This window comes from Rhinatrema bivittatum, chromosome 2 (assembly GCF_901001135.1).
Source record: "Rhinatrema bivittatum chromosome 2, aRhiBiv1.1, whole genome shotgun sequence".
Lineage (NCBI taxonomy): Eukaryota > Metazoa > Chordata > Amphibia > Gymnophiona > Rhinatrematidae > Rhinatrema > Rhinatrema bivittatum.
In genome coordinates, this window is record NC_042616.1 from 425560319 (window position 1) to 425587524 (window position 27206).

General features: G+C 46.7%; 1 protein-coding gene across 1 annotated transcript in view; it reads left to right on the forward strand.

The window, feature by feature from the left end:
- Nucleotides 1-2978: 2978 nt before the first annotated feature.
- CSDC2 (cold shock domain containing C2) overlaps nt 2979-27206 on the forward strand; it is a 76168-nt gene continuing 51940 nt past the window's right edge. The window contains exon 1 of the mRNA XM_029590258.1: nt 2979-3153. The gene's annotated coding sequence lies outside the window, so the exon portion shown is untranslated. The remainder of the gene's footprint in view (nt 3154-27206) is intronic.

Sequence of the window (27206 nt, forward strand, 5' to 3'; positions counted from 1 at the left end):
AAATCTCCCTCAAAACAGCATTTAAAACAGTGTTCCCAAACCTTTTTAAATAAATGGCTGCATGCATATTTCAAATCACCAAGTGGGAGAGGGGGTCCCTCAGAGGTTTTATGAGCAGGGGCAGGAAGCAGGCTCTCCTTTGGAGTCTGTCCCTTTCAGTGATCTGAAATGCTGGGGACGGGTACTCACAGAGGTATGGCAGATACAGTGCCATTATAAATATTCCTAGGAAGCTGGCAACCCTGCCACACCCCTGGAAACTCTACCACCTGCACCCTTCTTCCTCAGCATCTGTCCTATCGGGGAGAGGGGGTGCTGGTGGTGAATGGCAGGATGATGTGTTTGTAGAAGACTCTCTCCCGCTCACACCCCTGCCCCTATAAACTCTTGCTCTCGCTCCTCTTCCCTCCGCTTTCTCATCCTTCTCCTTCACTCCCTCTCTCATCTCCTCTCACACTCCTTTTCCTTCCTCTCTCACCCCTTCTTTCCTTTTACTCCTTCCCTTCTTTCATTCACACTCCCTTCGCTTCCTTTCACCCCCTCCCTCCCCACCAGGGGTGACTCAAGGCAATCTGCTGCTGGAGGCGAGGGATGAGATGATGCCCCTTCCCCCCTCTCCCTCTTCCATACACACATATACACTCACTCACTTCTCTCTCTCTTCCATACACACATATACACTCATTCACGTCTCTCCCTCTTCCATACACACATATACACTCATTCACTTCTCTCCCTCTTCCATACACACATATACACTCACTCACGTCTCTCCCTCTTCCATACACACATATACACTCACTCACTTCTCTCCCTCTTCCATACACACATATACACTCACTCACGTCTCTCCCTCTTCCATAAACACATATACACTCACTCACTTCTCTCCCTCTTCCATACACACATATACACTCACTCACTTCTCTCCCTCTTCCATACACACATATACACTCATTCACGTCTCTCCCTCTTCCATACATACATATACACTCATTCACTTCTCTCCCTCTTTCATACACACATATACACTCATTCACGTCTCCCCCTCTTCCATACACACATATACACTCACTCACTTCTCTCCCTCTTCCATAAACACATATACACTCACTCACTTCTCTCCCTCTTCCATACACACATATACACTCATTCACGTCTCTCCCTCTTCCATAAACACATATACACTCACTCACGTCTCTCCCTCTTCCATAAACACATATACACTCACTCACTTCTCTCCCTCTTCCATACACACATATACACTCATTCACGTCTCTCCCTCTTCTATACACACATATACACTCACTCACTTCTTTCCCTCTTCCATACACACATATACACTCACTCACGTCTCTCCCTCTTCCATACACACACATATACACTCATTCACTTCTCTCCCTCTTCCATACACACACGCACTCTCATTGTCTTTTCTCACCTCGATTCTCATTAGCCACATGAGCCTCCTCTTTCCCCAGGCCTGCGGGACCTGCGCTCCACTTCCTCCTCCTCCTCCACTAGCATCGACCCGCTCTGCCCTTGTTTTATTTTCGGCGTGCGGCCCGACACTGTTGCTCCTCCTCCTGCATCTTCAGTTTCTTGTTTCCCTCGGAGGAGAGCGACGCTCCTGCTTGTCTTTCTTGCCATGCAGCACCGGGCTTGATGTGTTCCTCCAGGGCCACGGGTGCTGATGCTCCTCCTTCTTCGAGCATGCGCTGCTCCAGGCCCTTTCTCTTCCAGCCTTCTGCAGCAGGGCCCCTGGAGATTTCGGGTGTGGGCCCAGAGACCCGGCAATTCGTTCAGAATTCCGGAGTCTCTGGGCCAAATCCGAAGAATTCCCAGGTATGAGTAAGAGGCAGCTGCCACAGCGACGTTCTAAGAGGGGCATTTTTTGCCACCTCAAAATTCTGTCACCTGAAGCGGCCGCCTCACCTTGCCTCATTATAGAACTTGCCCTTGCTCCCCACTCTTACTTCCCTCCCCTCACCTCACATGGGACTTCTCTTCAGTTGGCAGGGGTTGGGGACCCTGCCAGCACTGCAAATATCTCTCGCCACCTTACCTGGTTAAAACCCCCCCAATAATTTCCTTGCTCCAGAGGCCGATTCGAACTGCAGTCAGGGAAGTGTTTGGCGGTCCTGAATACATAGCTTTGGGGGCCGGATGCGGCCCACGGGCCATAGTTTGGGGACACCTCGTGTATGGTCTCTCTCATCTTGTCCTTGTCACAAGTCAGCCTGGAGGTGTGCAGCAGAATTCACAGCTCCATAGGAACTGCAGAGGTGCCACGATGTGTACGCTTCTGCCATGGTCCCTGAAACTGGACCAAGACAGGACCTTCTCATTTCAGGCAGAGTACCTGAGCTGGGACTTAAAAGGATCTGTCATGCTGGGACCATTCCCCTGAATCAATTCAATTCCCACACTGATATGGTAAGAACATAAGAAATTGCCCTGCTGGGTCAGACCAAGGGTCCATCAAGCCCAGCATCCTGTTTCCAACAGAGGCCAAAACCAGGCCACAAGAACCTGGCAATTACCCAAACACTAAGAAGATCCCATGCTACTGATGCAATTAATAGCAGTGGCTATTCCCTAAGTATAACTGATTAATAGCCATTAATGGACTTCTCCTCCAAGAACTTATCCAAACCTTTTTTGAACCCAGCTACACTAACTGCACTAATCATAGAAACTTAAATAGCTGCACACCAGTAAGTAGTGTAGTCTAATGCTTCAATAATTTAGGCAATTGCATTATTTGCAAAAATGTTTTTTTAACATGCTAATCTCTTTAAAAAAAAAAAAAAAAGAAAAAGCATGAGCGGTAAAACCAGCGCCCGTGCGAGAAAGAATGATAAATAAGACTCGACAGCCGGGGGAGACTCCATAGGGGCGGCAGACGTTCTAGCAGTGGAAGCCCCGCCCACCCCGTGACGTCCGGGAAGGGGTGTGCGGGCAGCCCAGGGAAAAGCGAAATAGACAAGCAACAGCTCGTAGAGCGGAAAAGCGTGCTGGAGGGAGGACCTGGCAGAGAGGGGGCAGCGGCGTTACCTGACAGCTTGCACAAGAAAAATAGGAGAGGGCGCTCAGCTGCAGCTAAGCCCCTACCCCCCAGTCAGATCAGCTGCCCTGGGGGAGGACTGGAAGGTAAGAGCCCCGGGCGATCGCATTACACATTATTATGCCCGCTGCATGCACCCCCGAGCCCGGTAGGAGTCTGTGTGCAGCTTTTGCCGTGAGATCTCTAAGCTATTGCAAAATAATATGGGCCAGAGGTCCGAGCAAGACCTTGAGGCAGGCTGACATGCTGAGGATTTAATTTTTTTTTTTTTTGCAAAAAGATTCTGTGTAACAATTGCTTTGCTGGTAAAGTACATTATTTCTTTGTTGTTGAGCCCGGTTTAGTTTTTGGATTTTTTTTTTTCTGCGATCGTTCATTTGCAATTGAACTGCACACGAGATTAGGATGAACCTGACAAAAAAAAAAACAAAAAGCCACTCCAAAGCATTTTGCGTTCCTATTTACGGGTTCCGGCTTGTCGTTAGGGAGGAGGTGGTTGTTGGATTTGCTAATGTCTCCTTTTGTAGTATTGCAATCGGGAAGTAACTCCCTTGGGCAAGGGCTGAGCTATTTACATTTTTGTTTTGCTGCGCTATTGTTCAGGGAGATTTGATGGGGGAGGCTGAGCTGTATGTACAGCAAGAAAGATCTGGTTTGCTTCTAGGAAAAAAAAAAAATGAAAAAATTAATGGGACCTGTTTCGTTTTGTTAGATGAGGATCAAAAGCATTCCGTGGCTGGGAGTTTTTCTCAGCCGCCCAGCAGGGCAGTCATTGGTCAAGGATCTAGGCTTTATCGACCAGGACTGGCAATAAGATTTTCAGAAGGACGAATTGATCTGAGCGTTATTGATTAATGTTCATTTTTCCATCAAACATCCCAAACCCGCCTTTCAGTTTGTGCCGGGGAAAGGACCCCCGATCAAGGCTGATCTCTAGGAAAGTTTAAACTAGGTCTGGGCAGCGCCCGAGCCTTTCCGTGCTTGCCGCTTTCGGAGGACGCGAAAAGAAAAAAAACCTGCGTTAAAATCAGGAAAGCTAGCGCTTGCTTCGTTCCCGCGAGCTCGGTGCCAGACACCAGACAGGGGGCCGGGCCGGGGCCCAGCTCTGCCCGCCCATTGGCTCCCCGAGGGCGGGGAGCCGCCCCTCGCCGCTTCAAAGCCAGTCCCGGGCGGGGGAGGAGGCGCGCGCTCTCCGCTCCATTTGTACTGGAGCCAGCGGAGGGTCAACAGCAGGCGCTTGCAAGAAGTTTGGGTTTCGGGGGCTTGTGTTTGTAATGTTTTGATGCGGTGCAGGAGAGGAGGGAAACTTCTTCATACCAGTATGTCCAGAACGTGCCCTGGTCAGCGTCTCAGAGAAATCGGCGTCCAGATGGGATTTCAAGAGGATACCTAACTCCGCTGCGCCTGCCCCTACGCTAGGACTTGAGATATCCAGGCTGTGCTCCTGTGGGAAAAATAAAAGTATTTGATAATTCATTCATAGATCTACAGTGGGAGGCTTGAATCAAGTGAATTTTGGGCAGGGTTCTTCGATACAGGGAATTAAAGGTCAACCTGCAAGTTGTAGGTTATACCTTTTGTATTGGACTAATTTAATATATATCTGTGACTAGCTTTCCAGAGTTATACTCTCTTTATAAGGCTCTTAATGCTACCTAGCCAATTGGACTAACAAGGCAAACCCAGTTCTTTGTTCAAGAAAGGGGAAAATGACTGGTCTAGTGATTAGAGCAGCAGGAGGTGGGCGGGTCTCCTGGGTTCTAGTCCCAGCCCTGCCACTGTCCCTGCAAATGAGACACTGTACCTTCCTATCTGCTCATCTCTGTACGCAGTCATAGTAATGTGTTAATTAGTCGTGTTTCACAGGATGACATGCCCTGAAATCTTTTTGTCATGGCTTGCACTCCAGAGAAGACTGCATAAAGCTGTATTCTGACTGTAGCATGCACTGGAAGCATGTTTGGATTATATATAACTTCAAATAATTATTATCTACCTACGAAAAAGATCATTTGGACCAATGGCTCGAGGGATGGTAAGAATCGGGCACATCGCAGAGCTTTCATATACACCAGGGCTGTTACTCAAACCTGGTCCTCGCGCTCTGGTTAACAAACAGGCATAGCTTCACTGTATTCACACTGAATATCTGCGAGATATAGTTGCGTATGTTTGGTCCAAGCACCAGATTAATTTGGAGGGGGTTTTTTTTTTTAGTCACCTTAAAAAATGGACCTATTTGCAGCCCTGATATGTGCCTTCTACTTATTTACAGCAGTGCTGAAAAATCAATCAAAGCAAATGGAAAATGAAGAAACATAAATAAAAAGAAAAATCACTCCTCTCTGCAAAGTGGAGATGTTTTTTTGCCAGAGCCTTTCCAGGGCTTCTTGACACTACAAAACTGTTCTTTTCCTCCCAGCCTTTGAATGGCATTTGGCATGTTGACTTAACAGAGACATGCTTGCTTATTTATTTATTTACATGCTCCTTCTTTCACAAAAGTAAACAAACCTGTTCACAGAGCAGCCTGTGAACAAGGCCTGCAGAATCTTTGCAGAGGTCCTAGCACCCGGCCTGTTCCTGGAAGAAAGGGAGTTCTTTGCAGGCTCCTCTACCTTCTGTTAGGCTAGGGCAGCGATGGCTAACCTATGACACGCATGTCAGAGGTGACACGCTGAGACGTTTTTGCTGACACGGGCAGCTATCAGGAAATTATTATTATTTTTTTTTATCGGCTGTGCCGAGCTGATAACCTGAAAACACAGCCCGACCCTTTAAAATTAGTTTTTTAGTATCCCTCATAATGCCCCCGGGCGCAGGGAGGCTCATGCGGCGCAGCGACAGGCAGATGGGCAGGGCCGTGGTGAGGCTCACCACGGTCCGAAGAAAAAGATTGCGTTTAAACGCGCTGATGCTCCTCCTCCTGCTTGCCTGTGCGGCCCCGGAAGTAAATGTTACCGGAGCCGCGTGGGCAGGAAGGAGGAGGAGCATCAGCGCGTGCAGAAGAGGAACAGCGCTTATGGGTCGCCATGAATCCCAAGTCGCAGCAGCCCGAGAAGAGGAAGAGGCCCGGTAGCAGGGCCGCCACGGCCCGAGAAGATCGGGGCCGCTGCAAAGCCCATCCTGCGGCAACCCGCGAAGAGGAGGCCCAGAGGTGAGAGAGAGGCTGAGGGTCTGTAGAGTGTGTGCATGAGATGAGTTGAGAGATTGTGTGTGAGAGTGAGGACCTGAATGTTTGCAGAGACAGCATGTGAGAGCCTCTGTGTGTGTGAGAGAGACAGCATGTGACAGTGAGTGCCTGTGCTTGAGCAAGATAGCATGTGGGAGTGAGAGAGCCTGTGTGTCTGAGTCAGACAGCATGTGCCAGTGAGAGACTGTGTGTATGAATGATTGTATGAGAGAGAGCATGTGACAGTGAGAGCCTGTGTGTGTGTGAGAGAGAAATGCATGCGAGAATGAGAACCTGACTGTGTGAGGGAAGAAGATGGAGAGAAAAGAAACAGAAAAAAAGACAATGTAAAAGGAATTGGCAAAAAAAAAAATAAGAAAGGGAAGGTGGAAAATAAAAAGCCTGTGACCAACCAATTAGAAAACTAAGATCAGACAGCAAAGGTAAAAAAAAAAAAATTACTTTTTAGTGATTGGCACATGTAATCTTTGAGAATGTGCAAGAGTAGCACTTTCTCTATGCGGACCTCACAATGTACGAGATCAGCATGGAGAAAGTGGAAGCCCCCGGGGCCTGCACAGAGGAGGCAGCAGAATGGGCTTCAGTGCCAGTAGCAGCAATCGGCGCCTCCCCAATAGCTACGCGGCAGCAGTGACAGTGGCAGCAGAGGAATGAGAGAGGTTCTGAGGTTGCTGGCAAAAGAGAGGGGGGTCTGCCTTTAGTGTGTACATGTGTATGAATGGGACTCAGCCTGGGGGTGTGTGTGTGTGTGTGTGAATGCATGGGTGCCTGCCTGGGGGTCAGTGTGTGTGTGTGAGAATGACTGGGAGCTTGCCTGGGTGTGTGTGTATGTGAGGGAGCCAGTGAGTGTGAGAGCATGAGTGTGTATGAGAAAATCCAAGGGAGTAAGAGTTTGTGTGTGGAGGGGGAGAGAGTGTCTTAGAGCCTGAGAGTGTGTCAGTGGCAGTGAGAGCGAGAGGTTATGGTGGATATAAGAGCATGAATGTGTATGTATGTGACAGTGTATGTGTGAGAGAGAATGGACATATGAGTATGTGTGAGAGAGGATAACCTCCTAATCCTCGACAATATCAGGGTGACTGGAAATCAAGAGCTCCCACAGAAGGGGACAGCAGGGGCTTTTTAAAATCCTTATTAGTTTTAATTGAAGATATAGCCAATGATTCAGCAACAAAAAAGTCACTAAGCAGGTAAGGTAAAGAATTATTTGTTTTCGCTTTATTAATAAATACAGAACATATATTAAAATTACAACTTTTTGTTATTAATTAGAGCTACAAATATCACAAAATTATGGATTTTTCTAGAAGTGACACACCACCAGAGTTATGTTTGGGGTTTTTTTTATGAATTTTGACACACTGAGCTCAAAAGGTTGGCCATCACTGGGCTAGGGCAAGAATCAGCATTTAGCAGGAGCAGTCGCTGGAGATGGAAGCACTGTGGCTGTCATAAGAGTTAACTTGTAAAGTGGGTGCTGTGCTATGCAGAGCTTCAGCAGTTGGTGGGTGGCACCTCGGGCAGGAATCTGGAAGCAGAGAGCGGGGTTACTGGCAGAAGCTTGCACAGCCAGGTTATTCTTGTGAGTGCTGGTGTCAAGGGTAAAAGTTCCAGTTTTACCAAGTCTCTTCTGTGATCGAACAGCCCTTGCCTGTGGCAGCTGGGAACAAAGGGACGGACTCCAGGGTTTCCTCTGTTCACAAAGCTCCTGGCACCTCCTGGGAGTTTGGTTTCCATCATAAATTGACTGGGGCAGTGCAGAGCTGGAGTTTCCTATGGCAGGATGGCCTGTTTACCTCTCTTATCTTATCGGGCATTCTCTTGTTGCTATGGTTTCTGAAAGCTGCTGGTGTTGGATTTCCAGATGGTTGGGTTAATAAACTTACGGTAAATGCTTGCTGTATTATTTTGTTCTGGGACAGAGCGCTGTGATTTTGATGGGCTTTCTCTCCCGGAGTTGGGCGGAGGTTTGGTTTGGAAAGGCTGCAGCACTAGATGGGCAGGGCCCAAGCTGGGCTTTACGTTGGCCTGTGTTCTGCTTTTGGAATCGCTGTCTCTCCCCCTCGCTCTTGTTTTGTTTTGGTTTTTTTTCAGGAATCTTAATAGGTTGTGAGACATTTTGAAAGCATCAACAAAACAAATGCTCCCTTCTTCAGATCTAGCTGCCACATCTGAAGAAAGAGAGCTGGTGAGGTCTTCAAACTTCATGCACTCCACTATCTTTTTTGGGGTTGGGCCTTTTATAAGGGCTCTCAATGTCCGCAGACTCCGGTTTTCTCGCAGGACCAGTATAGCTACCAAAACTCCCCCATAATATTGTCGCTAGCCTAATGAAAGTATCAGTCCTACCCAGCCACCTTAAGAACATAAGAACATGCCATACTGGGTCAGACCAAGGGTCCATCAAGCCCAGCATCCTGTTTCCAACAGTGGCCAATCCAGGCCATAAGAACCTGGCAAGTACCCAAAAACTAAGTCTATTCCATGTTACCATTGCTAGTAATAGCAGTGGCTATTTCTAAGTCAACTTAATTAATAGCAGGTAATGGACTTCTCTTCCAAGAACTTACTTATCCAATCCTTTTTTAAACACAGCTATACTAACTACACTAACCACATCCTCTGGCAACAAATTCCAGAGTTTAATTGTGCATTGAGTAAAAAAGAATTTTCTCCGATTAGTTTTAAATGTGCCACATGCTAACTTCATGGAGTGCCCCCTAGTCTTTCTACTATCCGAAAGAGTAAATAACTGATTCACATGAACCCATTCTAGACCTCTCATGATTTTAAACACCTCTATCATATCCCCCCTCAGCCGTCTCTTCTCCAAGCTGAACAGCCCTAACCTCTTTAGCCTTTCCTCATAGGGGAGCTGTTCCATCCCCTTTATCATTTTGGTCACCCTTGTTTTTCATTTACTTGATGGAAAGAAATATGACTTGTGTAGTAAATGATGGCAGAAGAAGACCATCCAGCCCTTTCAGTCTTCCCTGGATCCTCTCCATGCTGCCAAGGACACATCCCGCTGTCAACTGGCATGGTAAGAGTTAACCTGTCAGTGGGTGCCATCCTTTTCAAGAAAGTGTAACCAAAGCCTTGCTCAGTGTCTGCCATACAAAGCCCAAAATGTCAAGGAGGCAATAAAAGCGCCTTTTTCCACGTACATCAGTCAACCAAAGGGTCACCATGCGTCCATAATACCGAAGCAGTGATTCTCAGTGGAGTGCCCTGTAAGATGGAAATGGGAGTCTGGAGCCGCTTTCACTGCTGCCTCACAAGGGACACAGCGAGCACTCTGCTCCCAACATTATGCAAAGTAACATCCACCAGCTCTCTTGTGACCACAAGAAGAACCAGGGGAGAGTACTGCAGGATCTTGCACTGTGAATGTCTAATAGCACATACTAAAGTTTGTGCTCACTGCTGCCATCCAGTGGTGGCCCTCTGTGTAACACAGCATCCACCTACACATTAACGTTTCGCATGACTCCAGCCACATAAGAGTGTGCTCACCTGTAAGGGCCACAAGTATCTGTGTGATGTTGTTTTGTAGGTGTTACATGCCTGGACGTGGTAATCAGTTATGTTATTTGTATTTGCATTTTGTATTTATTAGGCATTTATTATTAACCCCCTAATAATGAAGCCCAAGGCGGTGAACAACGATGCAAGCATAATTAAAATACAGAACAATGACATTAAAAAACTGAATCAGACACAAATCATTATGACCCGGTCACAACTCAATCAGCATTAACTTAATTCTTAATCAAAAGTCAGCCTGAACAAATGAGCTTTAAGCAGTCCCTTAAAGGTCTTGGTACAGCTCAGCATCCATATCTCATAAGGGGGTGAGATCCAGAGACCAGCAACAACCATCAAGAATGCCCATTCCCTTTTTTTCAGTAAAAGGTGCTTGTTGCACAGAGGGGATATCTAACAGTTCTCTCGGAGAGGATCGCAGAGCCTGAGAAGTATTATAAATGCTCAGAAGAGCATTAATGCAAGAAAGGGAGTCTATCGAGAGCAACTTATGAACCAGCATAAGTACTTTATAAGTCACTGGTGAATGGACAAGTCACCAGTGAGAGTCCTTCAGCACTGAGGTAATATGCCCCCTCCTAGACTGCCTGCGGATGAGTCTTGCTGCCGCATTCTGCAGCATCTGTAGCACTTTTAGAGCAGCAGCAGCAGGGAGACTAATGTAAAGCACATTACAATAATCCATTAAAGGTGATATCAAAGTTTGTACAATGGATCGAAATCCTGTGTGTGATAATGGTTTCATGCCACGAAGCTTGAAAAATGCTGACCAGAATCAATAGTAACCCCCAGGCTTTTCATTGACGAAGCTACCTGCACTTGGATGTTCTCAGTCTGCATAGCTTGTGGCATCATAACAGGAATACCAGGTTGAAGGAATAGAATTTTGGTTTTAGCCAGGTTCAATGCCAAACTGTTGTGGGTCAGCCATTGTCTGACAGCAGACACACAACTATAGACCAGTGAACCTGACTTCAGTGCCAGGAAAAATAGTGGAAACTATTCTCAAGATCAAAATCGTAGAGAATATAGTAAGACATGGTTTAATGGAACACAGTCAACATGGATTTACCCAAGGGAAGTCTTACCTATCAAATCTGCTTCATTTTTTGAAGGCGTTAATAAACATGTGGATAAAAGTGAACCGGTAGATGTAGTGTATTTGGATTTTCAGAAGGCGTTTGACTAAGTCCCTCATGAGAGGCTTCTATGAAAACTAAAAAGTCATGGGATAGGAGGCGATGTCCTTTCGTGGATTACAAGCTGGTTAAAAGACAGGAACCAGAGAGTAGGATTAAATGGTCAATTTTCTCAGTGGAAAAGGGTAAACAGTGGAGTGCCTCAGGGATCTGTACTTGGACCGGTGCTTTTCAATATATATATAAATGATTTGGAAAGGAATACGAGTGAGGTTATCAAATTTGCGGATGATACAAAATTATTCAGAGTAGTTAAATCACAAGCAGACTGTGATACATTACTGGAGGACCTTGCAAGACTGGAAGATTGGGCATTCAAATGGCAGATGAAATTTAATGTGGACAAGTGCAAGGTGTTGCATATAGGGAAAAATAACCGTTGCTGTAGTTACACAATGTTAGGTTCCATATTAGGATCTACCACCTAGGAAAAAGATCTAGGCATCATAGTGGATAATGCTTTAAAACCGTCGGCTCAGTGTGCTGCAGCAGTCAAAAAAGCAAACAGAATGTTAGGAATTATTAGGAAGGGAATGGTTAATAAAACGGAAAATGTCATAATGCCTCTATATTGCTCCATGGTGAGACCGCACCTTGAATACTGTGTACAATTCTGGTCACTGCATCTAAAAAAAGATATAGTTGCAATGGAGAAGGTACAGAGAAGGGCAACCAAAATGATAAAGGGGATGGAACAGTTCCCCTTTGAGGAAAGGCTGAAGAGGTTAGGACTGTTCAGCTTGGAGAAGAGATGGCTGAGGGGGGATATGATAGAGGTCTTTAAGATCATGAGAGTTCTTGAACAAGTAGATGTGACTCGGTTATTTACACTTTCGAATAATAGAATGAGTAGGGGGCATTCCATGAAGTTAGCAAGTAGCACATTTAAGACTAATCGGAGAAAATTCTTTTACACTCAACGCACAATAAAGCTCTGGAATTTGTTGCCAGGGGATGTGGTTAGTGCAGCTGGGTTAAAAAAAGTTCTTGGAGGAGAAGTTCTTGGAGGAGAAGTCCATTAACGGCTAATAATCAAGTTTACTTAGGGAATAGCCACTATTAATTGCATCAGTAGCGTGGGATCTTCTTAGTGTTTGGGTAATTGCCAGGTTCTTGTGGCCTGGTTTCGCCTCTGTTGGAAACAGAATGCTGGGCTTCATGGACCCTTGGATTGACCCAGCATGGCAATTTCTTATGTTCTTATGTAACAGGAAATCAAGGCGGATATTTCATCCCATGAGGAACCAGGCCCTGTGTGACCGAGTGTGCATACTGTGTATTTGCACGGGGTGATGGCAACAGGAGAGGCCGCAGGGCCGCCAGCAGAGTTCAACCTGCTGGCAGCCGAAAATAAGGAAATACCGCGCCACCGTAGTGTTCTCTGTAATCTGCGGCATGTGTGCCTGTGCACAACTTTTCCCGCGGGCGAGTACAGCTTTGGACCCCCCTCACCAGTGCAGGGCAGGTGGGCCGTGGTGGGGCTCATCCCACCACGGCCCAAAGAAAAGAGAAGGCCTGAGGGGCCATGATGGAGCTCATCCCACCAGGCCCAAAGAGAACAGGAGGCCTTATATGTGTGTGTCTGTATGAAAGCTTGTGTGTGTGTGTGTCTGGGAGAGAGCCTGAACATTTCTGTGTGAGAGCCTTTGTATTATGTATAGGCACTCACAGGCATGCACACTCACACATTATATGTCTGAGAGGGGGAGAGAGTTTGTGTATGTGAGAGAGAGGGAGTATGTGTGAGAGTATAAGCATGTATATGAGACAGGGAATGTGTGAGAGAATGAATGTGTTACTGTGTTGAGAGAGAAGATAAAGTTTGTGTGGCCCTACCTCCCCAAATACATGACAATTTCAGGCTGACTGGAAATCAAAAGATCCCAGATATGGAGAGCATGAGATTTTTTTAATCCTTATTAGTTTTAATTATGGGGTGTAATTTCATGTTTTTGCTAATTTGAGATATTTTATTGTTTTTTTGAGGAAATTTTAGAACATTTTTTAATTACTGGATTTTTTAAAAAATATTTTATTGGTGTTTGGGAAATTTTGGATATTCTATTTATTAACTGGTTTGAAATTTTATTCTTTTTATGAATATGATTTTACTGTTATGATATTTTATATTTATTGATTTTATTATTTGTTCTATTAAGAATGGTAATGATTCTGTTTTTCCATTGTTGCCTTGCATATAGAGGCTGGCTTGTGGGTTCCAGTTCGGTTCTCATCACGTTTCTGTTTATAATTTCTGGTCTCTTTATTCTGTATTTGGTCAGGGTCTGTCTGTATTCTGCATATATGACCGAGGTGAGCTATTTTGCTGGCATATAGTTTCTATGTAGGGCTCTATTAGCAACCTGGCTTGTTCTGTTTTCCTAACAAGAGGAGTATTGGTATTCTAGGGCCTGGTGTAATATTTGCAGTGTTGACTTATCATAGATAAGGTTGTTACTGTTTGAGTGCTGGCAGTTAGGATTGTTTTGGTATGGATTTCGGAGCGGCCTTGGAGGGAACAGGGAAAGCCATCGGGCCTCCCCTAGGGCTCGGAGTGCACAAGTGTGCACTCCCTTGCGCGCGCTGACCCTGGATTTTATAACATGCGCGCGGCAGTGCGCGCATGTTATAAAATCGTGTGTAAATTTGTGCGCGCCGTGTAGCGCGCACAAATGTACCCTGCATGCGTAAGATTAAAAATCTGCCCCTTAGTGTACATGATATTTTGCCTCAGAAGCCTGAACTTTTGAATATTCTTTCTCTTGTAAAATTTGCACCGGCCCTGAATGGAACCAACTTGGATATAAAATAATATGTCATCTGCATACACCCGGTATCCCTACAGAGCCCAGCCAGTGGTATGCAGATTGGTGACATATAAGCATTAAACAAAAGTGCAGACAAGGCTAAGCCTTGCGGGACACTGGTATTCACAGCAAGCCATTCAGAGCAATTAGGGCCAATTCCTTGCATGTTGAAGACGAGCTAATAAGTAAGATTGAAACCACTTTAACACTGTCTCTGAGATATCCTTAAGGCAATACAGTAAGATTTGATGATCATGGTATCAAAGGCACAAGATATATCCATGGTTGCAAGAACATACTTACTACCTGAGTCAAGGCCTCTTTGCAGTGAATTAATGTTAGTTTAAGTTTTGTCCTTTTTTATTTTTTCTATAGATGATGGGTTGTTTTTCTGGCTTTGTAATTGTAGTTGATTTGTTTTTGATTACTGTCTATCACCTTTTATGGCTTGCTGGTTGAAAAGGCGATTGATACATTTAATTTTGTGTATGTGGGTGTGCTCATATCTTTCATTTTCTCGCACCCTGCCCTAAAGCAACTGCATACCTCATGTACATGAGCTAAATGATTATTCTAACCATTGCACATGTTCAACAGAGAAGGGAACTAATAAATATTCAACAATATGACTTCAATGACACTCATTAAACTAAGAAGACAAGCAAAGGAGGAGAGCTCACAATTAAAAATCCATTTCAAATCTATTTTCTCACCTGAAATTTATACTATAGGATCCTTTTTACCTGCATGGAACAGCAGTTACTAACTGTAACAGAACACTTGAGGATAACCTGCACGGAGCGGCAGTTATTAACCAAAACAGAAACATGGGGGTAACATGAACAGAGTGGCTGTTACTACCCTTAACAGAACACATGGGGGTAACCTGCACGGAGCAGCAGTTATTAACCAAAACAGAAACATGGGGGTAACATGAACGGAGTGGCTGTTACTACCCTTAACAGAACACATGGGGGTAACCTGCACGGAGCGGCAGTTATTAACCAAAACAGAAACATGGGGGTAACATGAACGGAGTGGCTGTTACTACCCTTAACAGAACACATGGGGGTAACCTGCACGGAGCGGCAGTTATTAACCAAAACAGAAACATGGGGGTAACATGAACGGAGTGGCTGTTACTACCCTTAACAGAACACATGGGGGTAACCTGCACGGAGCGGCAGTTATTAACCAAAACAGAAACATGGGGGTAACATGAACGGAGTGACTGTTACTACCCTTAACAGAACACATGGGGGTAACCTGCACGGAGCGGCAGTTATTAACCAAAACAGAAACATGGGGGTAACATGAACGGAGTGGCTGTTACTACCCTTAACAGAACACATGGGGGTAACCTGCACGGAGCGGCAGTTATTAACCAAAACAGAAACATGGGGGGTAACATGAACGGAGTGGCTGTTACTACCCTTAACAGAACACATGGGGGTAACCTGCACGGAGCGGCAGTTATTAACCAAAACAGAAACATGGGGGTAACATGAACGGAGTGGCTGTTACTACCCTTAACAGAACACATGGGGGTAACCTGCACGGAGTGGCAGTTATTAACCAAAACAGAAACATGGGGGTAACATGAACGGAGTGGCTGTTACTACCCTTAACAGAACACATGGGGGTAACCTGCACGGAGCGGCAGTTATTAACCAAAACAGAAACATGGGGGTAACATGAACGGAGTGGCTGTTACTACCCTTAACAGAACACTTGGGGAAAACCTGCACGGAGCGGCAGTTACTAACCGTACCAGAACACTTGGGAATAACCTGCATGGAGCGGCTGTTACTACCATTAACAGAACACTTGGGGATAACCTGCACGGAGCAGCAGTTATTAACGTAAGCAACTTGCTGGGCTGACTCGAAGTACCATTGGGTCTTTATCTGCCATTATTTATTTATTTATTTATTAGTTTAAAATAATTTATATCCCGCGCCCACCAATGTTCAGGGCAGGTTACAACAATACAGTCACAATTAACTGTCCTAAAAAACATAAAATAAAAGTAAAATAAGATATAAAATATCTTAAGAACCATACATTAGCATAAAATATACAATAATGTCAGTGTTGCCTGAGAAAATGGGATTGTACCTATTTGGATTCACATAAGTCTGCAAAAGCTTATTTAAACAAATAGGGGTAGATTTTAAAAGGTGCGCGCAGTTCCTGGTGCGTGCACATGGACGCGCGCGGCCTTTATAACATGTGCACGCTGGATTTTATAATCCGGCGCGCATGTGCGGGTGGCGTGCGCAGGGGGGATTTTACCAAATTACACCCGGCGACGCAGTCGGACCCTCCCCAGTCCCGTCCCCCCCTCCGTCCACTCCAATTAAGGAATGGATTGGGAGGGAACTTCCCTACCCCCCTGCCTATCCTTCCTATCCTTTCCCCTCTCCAGACCCCTAACCTCTTATCTAAGTAAAGGAATTTTTGACATTTTTTTTACTTACTGCTCCGTTGGAGCAGAAGCAACCTGCGTGCGCTGCCCCGAGACATCGGTTTATGGCCGCTGTCCCGCCCGGCCGCCTCTTCTTTCTCTCGTCACAGTTCCACGTTAAACCAGTTCTCTCCATTCCCATATACGTCAGCCCCAAGCTGTATCAGGGATGGAGGAGGCACGCTGCTTCTGCTGTTAATTACAGTGGCCTATTCCCCCACTAATATAGCAATATTAAAACGTCTCCTTTGCATCTTCAAAAGCCCAAGCTCTGGAACCAAATCTGCCATCATAGTTGCTGTCTCTTACCTTAATTATTTCTTTCATGTTTTCAAATATTTCAATCCAAAATCTATTAAGTAGGCTACGGTGTACAAAGCAAATGCACAAAATTAACCTCTGTCATTATATACTTTTTACATAATCCTTACTCTTTAAAACACATTACTAATGCTTTTCTAAGAGTAATAAAATGCCTCTGTAAAAGTTTAAATTGCACCGACCTGTAATCAATTAAGACAAAAGACTAATCCAGATTGCTATCTCCTCAGATTCAGGCTAAATAATTCCACTACAATAAATAAACCCAGAATGGCATTCTGCCACTTTTCTAGGACCCAAGGAGACAGAACAGAGCTAGCGATGGAAATCAGTTCTGGTTTTCCCCATGGATACAGAACGTAGCTGGCAGTGTAAATTAGTTCCAGCTCCCTGCAGAAATGGAACAGAGCTAGGGGTGGCGGGATCATTGCAGGGCCCCCCCCCCCCCCCCCCCCCGAGCCCAGAGAAAGCAGATCAGAGAGTGCTGGAGCTGCTAACCCCTGAGATGGTGCAGTCTTATGGCCTTGATTTTTGTGCAGTTTCCTGGCACAATTGAAAGGCCACGAGAGAGGACGGGAAAGGGTGTAGAGACAGGAGGTGAATGCCTCTTGGACCCACTGCTTCTGCAGCTAGTGTGTGTGTGTGTGTGTCCCAGCCCTGCTCCCTCCCACAGTTCCAGTTCCTTTTTGTCTACAAATTAAACCCTGAATATTCTACGCTGCATTTCCACTCTAGCCGTAGGTCTTCCGTTCTGGATAAATTTGGAATCTGATGAAAGCAAGTAAGCAAAGAGCCTCGCTTTGTCAAACTGGGCGCCCGCGTACCTCCGATTCCTCACTCAAAGAGGTGTTGGCGCCTTGAGCCCATCAAATGCTTGTGAGCCCAGTGGAATCGCCTACCCTCTCTGTGGCTAGTTGTGCACATGGTTTGTCTCGCCTGTGCTGGAAGCTGGGAGCTTGCTAGCACCTTCATTCTAAGCCAGCAAGCAATCTGAGGAGTATTTTTCTCAGGCTCCTTTTGTTGCTTTCCCCAGTCAGTTGGCACGTTGTTTTGGGTTTTTTTTTTAACCCATTTTATCATTTGCAGCTTCCCATGACTCGGGCAGATTACTGTTGCACCAAACCTACATTCTCCATCCAGTTTTCAAAGGGAGCCGGGGGATTAGAGCCTTTCTCCCAGGGATCAGGCCCTGTCAAGCTACGAGATTTGAATTTCCTCTCTTGTTCTCTTCTATGCTACTCGGTCCAACAAATGTACACGGTTGCACGTCAGAGGAAATGCATTTTAATTTGGACCTTGGCGCTGTGAACATCCTGTATTTAGAGGTGCTTTCATTACAAACCTCTCCTGTTAAAAAAACAAAACAAAAGCTTCTGTTTTAGAGTGTCCCACCGGGCTGTTAGGTTCTCATGCAGAAACCTCTCCTCTGTAGAGTACATTAAAGAGACAAGGTGGAAGGAAGGTAACCAAAGGGACGGTGCTATACCTAGGTACAAATTATATCACGATGACAGAGAGGAGCATCGGTGGCGGGGCGGCACTTTATGTCCGGATTGGCATAGACTCCAGCAGGATAAAGATCCTGCATGAGATTAAATGCACAATCGAATCTTTATGGGTAGAAATCCCTTGCGTGTTGGGGAAGAGTATAGTGATAGGAGTATACTACCATCCACCTGGTCAAGATGGTGAGACAGACAGTGAAATACTAAGAGAAATTAGGGAAGCTAACCAAACTGGTAGGGCAATAATAATGAGAGATTTCAGTTATCTTATTAATGCAAAGGGTAAGTATATAATCAATTTCAAACAAAGTCTAATACATACATAAAACAAAGAAATATTTTTATTTATTGTAAACAATTTATAAAGTATTTTATCTTTAGCCAATAATTTTTTCCTTACTAGATTTCAATTACCTCAATATTTACTAGGTGAGTGAAGCATCTGGGCTTGCTAGGGAGATAAAGTTCCTGGATGGAATAAAAGAAAGTTTTATGGAGCAATTGGTTCAGGAACCGACGAGAGAGGGAGCAATTTTAGATCTAATTCTCAGTGAAGCACAGGATTTGGTGAGAGGTAATGATGGTGGGGCTGCTTGGCAATAGTGATCATAATATGATCAAATATGAATTAATGACTGGAAGGGGGACACTAAGCAAATTCACAGCTCTTGTGCTAGCTAAACTTTCTAAAGGAAAACTTTGACAAAATGAGAAAATTAGTTTAAAAGAAAATGATTGAAAGGTAGCTGCAATTGAAGGCTCATTAGGCAGGTTCTGACTGAGCTGAAGCCTAAAGGAGCAGGAGAGCCTATTTAGAAGCTTTGTTTATTCTCTTTCTCTAACGCTGCTGGGTTAGATTTCCCATACCTTTCCCCCTATGGAATCGGTGAATAGACTGTATCATGTGACATGAGAAATCACCAGGTTGCAGGAAACCAGGGCTTTGTTCATAACCTATATATCAGTCCTGTTCTCTGTCTGCCCTCTAAAATAAGTATAACTGTATTAATCGGAGCAATGCTTCCTGCATGGCAGTCTTTGCACACACGGAGAACAATGCAATCAAATCATCATTTATCATAATAACCTCCCTTGCCTAAGTTTAAATAAAGAATAGTTAAAATCTGTCCCTCAAATTACATTTTTTTTTCCAAACTAAATATGGTTTTGTAAGAAGTCCCAAATATTTCCAATCTTGCTTGCACTCAGGAGGGGTCATAAGCACAGCCCTGTCTGTGCTTAAGTCAACGAGGCCCCTGCTCTCTACTTTCTGCCTTTGGAGGCAGTCCCTGCTGCTTCTAGTGAACCAACGGCATGGACCCAAAGGCCTTCCCCTTCTTCGCTAAAGGAAGTTCTCATTGCTAAATGGTTCTCCTGAGAGAAAACAATCTCGGCCTGTAATTTCCTTAGGTCTCTGCTGTGCCCGATGCAGACTTGGCATTGACGCTGGTATAACGGGGCTCACTGCAAAGGTCTCCAGGCTATTAAATGCTTGATCGCTATCTGAAGTTCAGCGAGGGGGGGGGGGGGGTGTTGACCTTCCTCTCCACACCAGCAGCCTCTAGTCGCACTGAGCTTCCTGCACTGCAATGGAAGGCTGAATGCTGCTCACTTCCTTCTTTCTGTTCATAATAAGACCTCCAAATGCAGTAGTCGGAAACCTGTAGCTTCACGGTAGCCCATCCCTTATTGCTTCCAGCCATTGACGTCTGAGAGCATAGCGCGTTCTTGCTTTAGGAGGAGCACTGCATCTTGTGATTTTGAGGTTCAGCCCTCTCCTCGCTCCTTTATGGAGAAATGCCAACCTTAAGCCATCTCCCGGTGAACCCCCGGCTCCTACCCCTCTGTGTCCAGCGTGCTGTCCTCCACCAGCTCCGGTCCTGAGTGCTTGTGCCCGATTCTTTCCTGGAAGGCATTTTCTGCGTAGCAGGGTGAGGTTCTTCTGCGGACTCCTTTCCCCGTGATGTTTTGATGCCGTAGCCGAGTTTCCTAGCGTTGCATGAACTGGTGACAGGCCCGGGGGAGCCGCTCTGCGCTCGGGCATCAGCCAAGGTTCCCGGCTCTCATCGGCTGCTTAAGGCCTGAGCCCTGGAGTTCCTCCAGTGTCCCTTCTGCTCGCTGGGTGATCCAGTGCAACACACAGACTGCGCTGCACGGAGGGCAGGGTTCACATGGAAGCAGCAGAACCGAAAGTGAATAAACCACTGGGGTCAGACAGGATACGTAGGAGGATATCAAGAGAACTTAAGAGAAGTGACAGCAGCACGATTGCTAACCTTATTCAGTACGGCTGAACCCTGGAAAGATTATTTGAAAAATGGCCGTGACTGTTTCTAAAAAGTGCCTTTTTTTTTAATCCAAACTATCCCAGTTTCTGGAGGGCAACTTTTTTCCAAATTAAATATGGTTTTGTAAGAAGTCCAGATATTTCCAATCTTGCTTGAACTTGGGAGGGTTCAGTATCACAGCCCTGTCTGTGCTTTAAGTCTTTAGAACTTGTACCCCTGTGCATTCTGGTACTTGTAGGCCTGCTTCTTCCATTTGAATCGGCATTGCAGGTACCAGATTGCTTGGGGGGAGAGGAGAGATGGCATCTATGAAGGCAGCGTTGGGTGGAAGTCTCCCTTTAGATGCTAAGAAGTCAAAATAAAAAAAAAAAAGCTGAGTGCCTAAATGTGGGCATCTAATTTTAGCTGAATTTGGAGATTGACGTTTTCTGCTGAAACTTCACCTAAATTTAGGAATCTAGGCTTGGTAATCTGAGACTGCAATTCATTTTCCTAGATGTGGGCTCCTAAGTTAGATGCCTAGTGCTGAAAATTGTAGGCACGCAGCCCTAGTGAATTTTCAAAAGGAGCCAATTAGGGAATCTAAACTCTTTTTTGAAAACTGACATGAACGGGATTTACCAGCTGTGAAGAATAAAAATATAGCGGGGCGAGAAGTAAAAGTCACTTAGGAATAAGACTTCAAGTGCAAATGGAAGCCATAGAGCCAGGAAACGGGCGGCCGGCACCCGGAAGGATCGGGTCAGTACCGCTGCTTTAATCACAGCTCTGAAATTAAGCAGATGTCTTCCTTTTCTGGATTTATCATTCAGACCCGGCGACACGGCCTGACTTCAAAACGTCTCCGAGCAGCTTGGACAAGAAACAGGCCATTTGGCTGGCTCGATTTCCCCCAGCTCTGGTCCCCAGTGAGCGGCATTCCTGACGCTGGGCTCGGCCTCCCCCCCGCCAGTGCAGATCTCACCATGTCCGTGGGGGGCTGTAGTACTTGGCTGCGAGCGTCCCTGCGTGGGTCTCTCCCACGTTGCTGTTTTCTTGGCGCTGCTCTTGGGAGCAGAGCTTGGGACTGAGATTTTAGCTTGAACTGGTTTGTCCGGACGATTTTATCTTTTTGTTTTTTAAAACAAATGTACTCTCTGAGTGAAGCGAGTGCTGTAGAGAGAGATCCTTCGTTGCTATCTGTTGGCATTTATTTGTTACGATTTACCACTCAAGGTGGTGTAGAACAAGTTAGAAAACTGATCGTTGGTACGTAGGGGGCAGGGAGACGATCCAACAGTCTTACGTTGAAATAAAATTAAGTGTTGCATGCTGGCATCTGATTCAGACTGCCCAGACTCCTCCTAGCACACGCTTTTCAAGGTATTATGCCAGATGGTTTACTCCCAGGAGTAGGCCCAGGGTCTGCACCTTCCATATTAGTATCTTGGGCATTTTTTTTTTCTGTTTTCCTTTGCTGCTGGTTCTCTTTCTCTGGGGGTCACAGAGCAACCTAGTAGCTGATGGCAGAAAAAAAAGACCAATCTACCTGGTTATTCCTGTCCACACTGCCAAGAGCATAACCTGGCTGCCAGCCTAGAACATGAGCGCTTGTAAGATCTCGCTCCCTATCCAGGATGGGTTGGATCGTTTTTTCCCTTGTGTACTCCACCATTTTAAGCAGATGAGCGTCTGAGATCCCTCCCCCACATAGTTCGCACTCGGCACCTCTCCCTTCCCATATTGAACCACAGCTCAAATATCCAGCTCCTAGGTCCCCTCAATGGCACACCAGACAGAGCCAGTTATAGCAGCAACTGCCGTTTTTTTGGACTTCTGGTTATTACTGTGCTCACAGCCTTCCAGACGGATCCATGTTTAATTCCCTCGTCGCAGCGTTCGTCCACATCCCATGCTCATCTCCCTAAACAAGTTTCGATATCTCCTCTGTTTACCCATTCGTTTTTTTTTTTCCCCTCTTGACTCCATCTCTCATTTTTTTCTGGACTCCATCTCTGCCCTTATGGTAGCCGCTGATCTTAACTTGGGGAATAAAGCTGTTGTCCAAGACTTGCCTAATTCATTACCTTGAGCTCAGGTCCCTTGCAGACCACATGGTCGCTGCCTCCCAGATGAATCAGAATAAGCCGCGGGAGAGGGGAGGGTTGCAATTCTCCCTTCCCCGCCTCGAGTGATCCCATCTCGTTCTGTGTATTCCCTTTTTTGTTCTCACCGTCTCCTCCCCTCCCCCCACTTCTTGGCCCAAAATACTAAAAAGGGGCTACACATCCAAACTGTTTTCCATGGGCTTGCTGTCTCCTGCGCAGGCTCGGCTCTCCGCTCTCGGGCAGTACCCCACTACCATCCGCCGATCTCGGGGGAGTTTTAGCCTGTTGGTACCGACTCGGATGGCCGGCGGCGTCCCCAAATAATTTTGCTGTCTCTTCACTTTCTACAGCTGTCCATTACTGTTGTTGCCTCCGTAACCCGCTCCAGGAGGGCAACTCTACACATCCGCCACTCTTTCCATGAAGAAAGATTTCCTGACACTGTTCCTGAGTCTACCCCCTTTGGGGCTTCAGATCATGGCTCCTAGTTCTACAACTTCCTTTCCATTGAAAAAGCTTTACTTCTTGTGAATAATAATAATGCCTTCTGGAGGAATTTAAATGTCTCTGTCATGTCTCTTTTCCTCTAGGGGTACACAAGTCCTTTAGGCTCATCTCATATGGCTCTCGGTGCACACGCTGCACTATTTTTTGGTGGCCTCTATCTGGACCGCTTCCAGTTCGTCGGTATCCTTTCAGAGGGTTTCGGCCTCCAGAACTAGACACGGTTTTCCAGGTGAGGTCACGCCAGCAACCTCTACCGAGGCCTTCTCGCCTCCTTTTTCCCCCGCAGGGTATGTCTCTCTCTGTACACTCCAACATCCCTTTGGCTCTGGCCACCGGTCTTGTCACACTGTTTTACTACCTGGAGGTCATCGGACAGTTGCCCCTAGGTCTGTCTCCTGACTGGTGCACATCGGTGGGGAATGGGGACTGAAGAGTTTGAAGTCACTGTTTAGTGACACCTAGTGGCTGGGGTTGGGACCTATGACTTCAGGATTTGGGGAAGAGCCCTAGTGCCTGGCCCCTGGCTGAGCACTGTTGCTGCAATGATTGGACTAGAGTATGTTGGGAGGGGATGTGAAATAAGAAAAGCAAGTATCCAAAGGCTGATGGTTCCAGCTGAGCTGGGGGCACAAAGGCATGGAATGTTCTTCTCGAGGGTGTATCTGGGGAATGTGAAGGTGTGTGTTGGGTGTTTGCATGTGTGGGATGGTGTGGGGGGGGGGGGAGCTGTATGATTTTTGAATCTGTGTGGGACGGTGAATGAGGTGTGAGGAGGGGGCAAGTGGTGTATGTAGGCCTTATATGTGTAGGGATGGTGTGTGTACAGTTTGTGGGCAGTTGCATGTGTAGAGGGGGTTATATGGGGGGACAGTGCATGAGATGTGTGGAGGGAGGGAGGTAGATTGAAAGGTAGCATCCTTTGCCAGCTGCTTCAGTTTTTTTCCCCCTGCCAACATGCCACAGTCTCTGTCTGCCTCCCATTCACATTAAAGCAATGTGGATTTTTCTGGAGGGGTTCATTCTCCGAAAATACTGACCTGATGTTTCTGATTTTCAAAGATGGTCTCGTTGTCTTCCAGTGAGCCAAATGTAGTGGCTTTCTGCCTCTTCTTTGGAGAGTTATTTTGTCCTTAGGCAAACGGACGGATGGGCGGACAGACACGGACCTCATTTACGGAATTCTTTACAAATTCCATAGGTTGGTCAGCCTGAAATGAAAGGCTAAGCGGCCCGTGGTTACCAGCCTTTCTCTGTTATCAGGTTTATGAAGTGAGAGAGCATCTGTCCTTTTCCAGTCCCGTGGGACCACTCCCGTCTCCAAAGATCGACTTGAGCAGATCCTTCAGCAGAATCGCCAGCACCTCCCTCGATATCCCAGGATGCATCCTGTCTGACCCTCGTGGCCTTGTCCACGTGCAGTTTTTGTTAATTCCACAAAAGCCGTTTTTTATTCCGTAAATGGCATGGCATCCCACCCATTACCCTATGTACCCCTGCCCCCAACTGGCAGTCCTCCTCCCATCCCTTCTGCAGTGAATACCCTTCTGCAGTGAATAGTCATCCGCCACACATTCCTCCCTTTTTTTCCTCTCTGTTACAGTCCCACCTCTAACCTTCTTCCAGTCGCTGTCGTACCTGAAACGTGTCCCCATCTTCCTGTTACTGCCCTGGCTGGTTTCTCTTCCGCTCTTGCTTTCCTTGTCCTGACCACCTTCTCTGCTTCATTCAGCTTTTCTCAGATATTCTTTTGGAGATCCTTTGATCGGAGTGCTGGTCTTTTCCCCCCCTTACGAATTGTCTCCTCTTTACTGATGCATATACTGTCTCTTTTTCCTCTGCGTTTGTTTACTTTCTTAACAGAAAGATTTGCCACTTTTTTCAGGGGATCCTTCCTTTTAGGTTCGTTCACTATTCTTCCATTTCACCCACGCCCCCTTAATCTACCTGTGCCTCTGTAAGGTACTGCCCCATTTTACCAAAGCTGGTGTTGCTGAAATCCCGGAGTTTGGATGCTGTGCGCTTCTTCTCTGCCAGGTGGGCACTGACCTGGATATTGGAAGCGCTTTTATCTGTTCATAAGTACTGGGTCCGGTATTGCACCTTCCCGCATGGGGGGGGGGGGGGGGGTCCAGTCCACTGACATTTGTCTGAGAAGAGCCCCTTGAAGGGAGTCCACTTCTAAGCAGGGCTTAATCTGTAGACAAAAAAGGAAGTGGGGCTTTGGAGGTGGTGAGATGGGGCAGGGCCAGTGCCGGGTGTGACCTGTGCAAAGGCGCGGGACCAGGCGGGGCGTAACTCGCTCTCTCACCCACACGTACCCTCTGGTAGGCAGTGAGCAGCGGGGGGTCGGGAGGGTGCAGGATCACTGGGTTAAGGAGAAGGTGGAGAAAGACAGAGCCCCATGGCCTAACACCCTCCTTTCTGCCCTGGTCATCCTGATCCTCCATACTCAGCCCCCATAAATTCCCCAGTGATCCTAAAGTCTAACCTCCTATCCCTGGTGATCTTTGAGGCCCCCCCCCCTCCTCCCCCCGCCTCTTCCTGCATAATCACTCTCTCTCCAGTAACTCTCCTCCTTTTCTCCCTGGCCAGGAAAGTGCAGGCCTCCTCTTCACTGCAGAATCAGCTGGCTCAGTGCTGCTGTAGGGGGTGGCAGCAGACCGGTGCTCACTGTCTACTGTCCCCAGTCTCCTTGGGTAGGGGTGTGGGTCCTGGAATTCAGAAGCATGGCCTGCTCTTTGCCTACTTGTGCCGGAAACGAAGGGAGCAACATTACATGCCCTCTCCCTACCGCACCCAGTCCTTTCTCCACCCCCCCCCCCCTCCGATCACCTCATTCACTTCTCCAAAACCCTAACTCACACCCCGCAGCACCTTTCATCTTCCGTTCCCCCTCTCCCCCACACAACCCACAGCCTCTCTGATCCCTTCACTCTTTTCCCTCCCACATCCCCAGCATTCACTTAAACACACTCCCCCTCCCCCCTCCCCACCCCCCAATCCCTTCATTTGCTCTCTTTGTTGCTTTTCACGCTCACCAATGTGGTCACTAGGGTTGCCAACTTTTCCATAGACCAGGACTGGACCCTTGAGGACTGGGGAATGGGGTGGGGGAATGGTACCCCCTCATTTGCATACATTTTAGATCCTGCCCGTGACCTGCCTAAACAGTGTATCTATGTATCTGCAGAACCACTGGGAGCTGAGGCTCCGACCTGCCTTTCTCATCCTCTAAGTGGCTATGGGGAAGAAGGAGGATCCTCCTGCAAAACTGGACATTTAGTGTCTGGTCGGTACTTCTGACTGGACACTGTACAGAATGCCTGAAAACCTGGCTGTCCGGTCCAGAACTGAACAGTTGGCAACCCTAGTGGTCACCAGCGGCAGAGGTGGCAGAGCCTGGGATGATTGTGTGATAAACAGGAAGCCAACACACCCAGGAGTGGCAGAAGCAATGAGGCTGACAGGCATTCCCCCATGACTTTTTTTTTTTTTAATCTTTGGCTGTTGTCCCTCACAGCCTCCTAAATTGTGCTGGAAAATTGCACAAAAATCAAAGCCATATGGCTGCCCTGGTCTCAGACTAAGCAGCTGCAACACTCTGTCCCTTCTCTGCTTCTTCCAAGGGCTGAAGGGGCCATAAATAATCCATGCGACTGCTGGATCTTTTCTGATATATACTGCCAGCTCTGCTCTGCTTTCTCGGGTCTCTGAACAAAGGTGACAGGAGGCCATTCTGAGTTCTTCTGCCTGAAATTTTAAGCTCTTAGTAATGGACACAAAAAGGGGTTGAATTAGTACAAGTTTGAAAGTTGTGAGCAGTAACACCATAAGCCTTGACAATTGACACTGCTGCTCACAAGTTTCAAACTTGTGCTAAATTAAACCCTTGTGGCTGTTCTCTGCTCTGCAGTGTCTGCTACAGTATCACCCCTTCCTCTTCTGCTCCCTACAATACGGGAGGAGAGATGGTGGGGAGGGGTTAGATTAGGGGAGCAGAGAGTCTGTTCTCTTTTCTGTGTGCTCCAGGCTCACCCTGTCACTCCTCTTCCCTGCAGGCCGCCTGGAGGGGAGGGGCTGGAGCAGAACCCCTGCTGCTCTGCCTCTTAAGCCTGAATAGAAGTGCCAGAATTGTGTTCTGGTTCCTCCACAAATTGAGCCCAGCTTCTAACTGATTCCACATCTGGAAAGTTAAAATCTCCCAACAGCATCTCTCCCT